This window comes from Coenobita brevimanus, chromosome 102 (assembly GCF_032717465.1).
Source record: "Coenobita brevimanus isolate Jiangsu-jjx chromosome 102, ASM3271746v2, whole genome shotgun sequence".
NCBI classification, from domain to species: Eukaryota; Metazoa; Arthropoda; class Malacostraca; order Decapoda; family Coenobitidae; genus Coenobita; species Coenobita brevimanus.
In genome coordinates, this window is record NC_137055.1 from 18,429,699 (window position 1) to 18,435,698 (window position 6,000).

Sequence of the window (6,000 nt, forward strand, 5' to 3'; positions counted from 1 at the left end):
CGAGTATTAATGTGAATAATGAACCAGCTGCTTGCCAACAAAGACGTGTATCCGCGAAATTTAGCAGAGGTAAAAAATCGCGAATATCTTCCTTTTATATTCTAATCTAGAGATTTACCTGCCAAAGGTAATTGATTTCCCCTTTTGAGCTATGCAGTGGTGATTGAGAGTTGGCTGAAGTAAGAATATTGAAGACTGTCATTTGTGAAGCGCAAAGATCATGTTACTGAGTCGGGGTTACAGTCACGTAGGTATGTAACCGACAAAGGATAATAAACCTTTTCGAATTATTATTTTTTTTTTTAAATAACAGAACGGAGAAAGTAAAAACAAATTAGTAAAAAAAAAAAAAACAATCCATACAGCAGATTACTGGCATCCTTCGTTCATAAAATATCTGCAACAGTTAGGCTTGAACAGCTGTGGGTTGAAATTTGGAGGGAAACAACTCTGGGGAAGCGAATTCCAGAGAGATGCAGTTCGGGGAATGAAAGAATTCTGATAGGCAGAAGTTCTGCAATATGGCTGAGTGACATTCCAGTTATGAGCGCTACCAGATGCCCGTGTAGCACGAGGGAAGGCATGGAGAGGTGGCACCATGGACACAACTTCGTCTGAGCATTTGCCAAAAAAATATCTGTAATATAATGCAAGGGAGGCAACATTCCTACTTACTTGCAGGGGAGGTAGTTTATATGTAATGAAAGGGTTGTTAATGATTCTAACAGCTTTGTTCTGAATTTTGTCTAGTTGTCTTAAATGCAACCTCTCCACAACCATTCCACAAGGGCGAGCAATATTCAAGCTGAGAGCGCACATGACTCTTATAAATTATAGCTAACTGCACATCAGTGAAGTTATGGACTCTGTACAATAATCCAAGTTTCTTTGAGGCGGTTTTAGCAAGTGATCTGACATCAGAGGTCCAGCTGAGGGCACTGTCAAATGAGATGCCAAGAATTTCAATACTTTTGGAGATGGGAATATTAGTAGCACTGAAGGTAATGTACGAATCTGGCAATATCTGTCTATTAGTAAACTGTATATATTTAGTTTTACTAGCATTAAAAGAGACAAGGTTGTTTTGTCCCCATTCACTGATCGTAGATAGATCTTGATTTATGGAGATGGCTGTACTGAGTTGAGAAGTAGAGACATTAGACTTTGTAAATGGGTGTCTGAGTGTGAATGAACTATGTAGTGTTGAGTCATCTGCATATGAGTGAATGGGATTGTGGGTGACAGATAAGAGATCATTAACCCGTCACGTCCCGAGGTTTTCCGCACCTTCGACATCCCCCAGTCCCGAGGTATTTTCGAAATTTTTTGGGGGGGCTAAAACCTTCGCTTTTGGTGAGAAACATCGAAAATTCATAGAGAAATCGCTCACCTGAGGTTTAAAGTGCCCAATCCAGGTAGGAGTTCCTCCTTACCTGAGTGGGTTTTCTAACATGCTGGCACCAAAGAAAACGAGTTCTATGGGAGGGTAACTATTTTATCCACTCATAAACGGTATTTATTTATTTACTTGGTACGAATGTATATGTAGTGTGACAGTATATTGGTTTTCAAGCAGTAATAAAGGCATTATAAGCATTGTTTCACTCACTAACTAATCACCATACCTGACCTATTTTTGCCACACTACCTGATCATTATTTCTGGCTGTTTCTTCTTCTAATGCTATGTAAACATTGTCCTCCACATTGTCATCGATTGGGGAATCACTCTGGCCCTGAATAACTTTACTAGCTAGGTCACTGGTAACAGGTCCTTTGCCAAGACAATTGTGTGAGGGGGGGAGGGGGGAGGTTATGCAGTGTAAGGCATTGTCCCTGCTTGGTATCTTGTACAGGAATAGAGGAAGGTGTCCCGTGTATACATACGAAAAATCACGTGCGAAAATTGAAAATTGTGCAAATTAGGTACCTTGCAATTGCACGACGTACTGGTACGTCGCCGGGACTGGCAAATGCAAATCGTTGCAACGTACCCATACGCCGTCGGGACGGGGCGGGTTAATATGAACCAGAAATAGGGTTGGCACCAGAACTGATCCTTGTGGCACACCGCCGTTAATTGAGTGGAAATTGGAATATACCTCATCCACTTTTACTCTTATTTTCCTGTCACTAAGATATGAAGAAATCAAAGGAACCAAAGACGTCAGTCCATAGCAAGGGAGTTTGGACACCAGGGAAGGGTGCCACACTCTGTCGAAAGCTTTAGAGATATCAAGAGCTACTGCATGAGTTTCTCCAAAAAGATCAATTGATTGATGGATGGTATGAGTTAAGAGATTGAGTATGTCAATGGTGGATCTTTCGTGGCGAAAACCATATTGTCTATCACTAATTAAGTTGTTGGATTCAAGATGTTTAACAATGTGCTTATTAATTAATGTTTCAAATACCTTACCAAGAGAAGATGTGACAGCTATTGGTCTGTAATCGGAGGGGTCAGACGAACTTCCTTTCTTCGGAACTGAGTGGATATTGGCTTCCTTCCATGAATTTGGGAATAAAGAAGTACGTATGAATAGTCTGAAAATAATTTAGCTAGGACAGAGGCAAGTTCAGGGGAACACTTTTTCAAAACAATTGGTGGAACTCCATCTGGCCCTGGAGCTTTGTTGGTAGGTAAATTGTCTAGGATGGATTTTACGTATCTTGTCTGTATTTTAAGTGGGACAATTTCGGGAGAATCATGTTCCAGTATTGGGACATTCTGGCTGGTATCGTCTATGGTAGAGTTTCTGGCAAAGGTACTGACAAAGGTATCTGCTTTCCCACGCGGGTCATTTGTAATGTTGCCATCTGAAGATTTTAGTGGGGGAATGGAAGATGACTTGTTAAAGTTATTATTGAAAGAATTAAGAGTTGACCAGAATATTCTATTGTCATTAGGGTTGTTAAGTAGTTTTGATGCTTGCTTTTGAAGAGAGTTTGATTTAGATAGATTTAATACAGCTTTTGCATGATTTCTAGCAATTTTAAATTGGGAGAATGATTCAGATGTTTTTGATTTTAGGTAAGAGTTATATGCTAATGACTTCTGGGCTGTTGCTCTGGCACGGTTGCCATCAAACCATTTTGGAGAGTCCGATCTTTTAGTGAACTGTTGACTTGGTATGAATAAATCCATACCAGCTAGTATTAAGTTACAAATGTGGGACTGGGTAGAACTGGGATCATTGTGATTAAAGTTCCTATACGCTTATTAAAAAAATTTCAACATCGTAAGTCATTTTTCTACGAATGTTGAGTGCAAACGTATCTCTCGCATTCCTTGAAATTCTAGTAGTCAGTAGCATTACAGTGTAATTAGTTAAAGTTTCAGCCGATCTCTGAACACTGCGTTGGTCACTTATAAAAAGGCAGGGGATAGCATCAACCGCCAGATCACTGTTCCTCTCCTCATCGTTGCAGGTTAGTGCCAGAGCTCTCACCCCCCCCCCTCTTTCTCCCTCGTGTATTAAGACATCATATACGTTCGTGAGTTGAATTAGTGAGATTTTCCCCTGATCCTTCGTGTGCTGAATAATGAGATCGCTGTTCCTCTCCTCATCGTTGCAGACGAGTGTTACGGAGGGCCGTGGCTCGCATCCCAAGGATTCGAGCGGTCTAGCCGCGGCCTAACTGCTAACACACTAAATCACCCTCCCCCCCAATTAGTTCATGAAATCTACGTGAATATCGGCTGGTCCATTTGTCCATTTGATTACGGTCCATGTGATTACTGATCCTATTGATTATTGTGCCTAACTTATGTAAGATTCTTCAGTTGTGCATTTAGTCTTAGAGAATATTCCATGGTGATAATCTTTATGTTCATTCCCAACGAGTCCGTCAGAGACCACGAGACTATATCCATGCGTATCAGTATTCTAGGGACATTAATCTAGTGTGTGAAGATACATAATTCTGGAGTTATGCTGTAAATCCTCATTATTGAATATTAATTTAGTTCGTGAAGATTCATATTTCTGAAAAGTGTAACAGTATTGTTTGAATATTCAGTTTGAGAAGATTCATATTTCTGTTGATATAGATCCTCATTATATTTTGTTTGGTATAATTCACAGTTTGAAGAGTAATCTGTATCTGAGTTCTTAATACTCAGTAAATAGGTTGTCAAATGAATATGAATTTTGCCATCCTCCAAGGAGTAGTACAGACGAGGTTGAGTGGCCCGCAAGGTGTGCTGATATCTAACTACTCACGCTCTCTAATAAAATCACGCTACCTCATTTCTCATAAAGCCATATATTCTCAAATAAGATCACGCTACCCCATTTTCCATAATTTCTAAAATTCTCGGCGTTACACTGGTGGTATCAAAAATTTCTGATCATTATCCTGGTGGCACACACACACATCAGATGAAAACACTGCCACTGAGCCACCATGGCACCAGTGAATTTTACTTTGCGTTAATTTCAGATAGAGAACAAAAAGAATGTAAGAAGTGACAGTACATCATAATTTGTACAAAGGAACAGCACTGAATCTATAAGGTACTTATCCTCTGTCTGGTAAAGAAAATAATGAAACTCCTGCAGATAAAGCGATATGATAAAGAATCTGTTTCATTCTTTATTCGCTGATAACGTACAGCGAAAGACTAAAATAATATCTGGTGTGGATTTTAATCATTAAAGTATCACAGAATCATGAGCTGTCAGGTAATATTAACATCTCACGAGACAGACGGAAAGAATTTTTTTTTTTTTTTTATAGGGGATAAGCTGTTACTATTAAGTACAGCCATATTATAAAATCGTAGATCACTGAGCGAAATTAACAAATCCAATGGTCTTTCTCATGCAGACTTTATTTCTGCAAGCGATAATCACAGGAATCCCTTGTTAAATCAATTTTCATTGTCTAAACGAAACAGCTGTAATTAAAACATTCTGAATTACAACCCTACATGCAGAGCCATATTGGAGATGACCTGGCAGGAGCAGTAGTTATAGTACTCGGTGAAAAATTGTTTTAAAAGCTTCACTCAAAAAACACAGCTAACACTGAACCATTATCAAAATATAAAGAGTGATAAAGAATGCTGCCGTCAGAAATAAAATATGGAGTGATAGACTTACTTCATGGAGGCCGGGAAGGATGACACAAGGGTGACAGAGTGTCCTGCATCGCCCAGTGCAGCAGACAGTGATCGGCACAGGTGGTACAGGCTGCGACTGCCCAATGGCACTAACACCAGCATTCGGTAAGGGGGTGCCGGGCTCTCTGACACTACCGAAGGTGCCGAGGTCCCCAGGTATACCAGCAGCAGGGTCCCCAGTACACAGTGAATCTTGTACATTTTGCAGCCAGAGATAATTCCGCGAGGGTAAAATTATCTGCCACTTCACTCACACTCCTTGCTTACATAACCAGGACCATCTTCACCTGGAACACGAGGAAATAATATCATTGATGTTGTTTCTGGGTTTCAGTGACATTGTATAAATACAGTGAGGGAAAAAAATGATTAACAAACGGACAAGTCAGGTGAATGTGGTCTGGTGGTCAGATGTACCACCAGGCCAATGCAGTATGTGGGAAGCCTGTGTGGTTGTGTAGATGCCATAACTGAGGAGTATGGAGTGGCGGTACCTAGAACTGCATTGCAAGTGAGTGTGAGTGGCAAAGTAGTGGTAGGTGTTACCGGGTTTAGTGCATGAATATGTGATGTGGTGATGCCTGGGCAAGAGGACAGAGTTTTGTGAGTGGGAAGGGTGGCGGAGTGTGGTTGGAAGGGGAGGGATGTCGTGTGGTAGAATTGGTAATGAAGGAACCGATGTACCTGTGGATTATCTGCATCTGTCTGTTACAGTCACTATGACTGAAAGTGGATGGAGACCAAAACTATCACGAAGAGACTGTTGTAACAAGGTTTTAGTTCTTTTTAGGTGTCTATGGAAGGTTCACAATTGCTCATTGTTCTCGTCGTGCATCATGATGTAGTGTGAAGGACTTATGATGCTGGTACTATTCA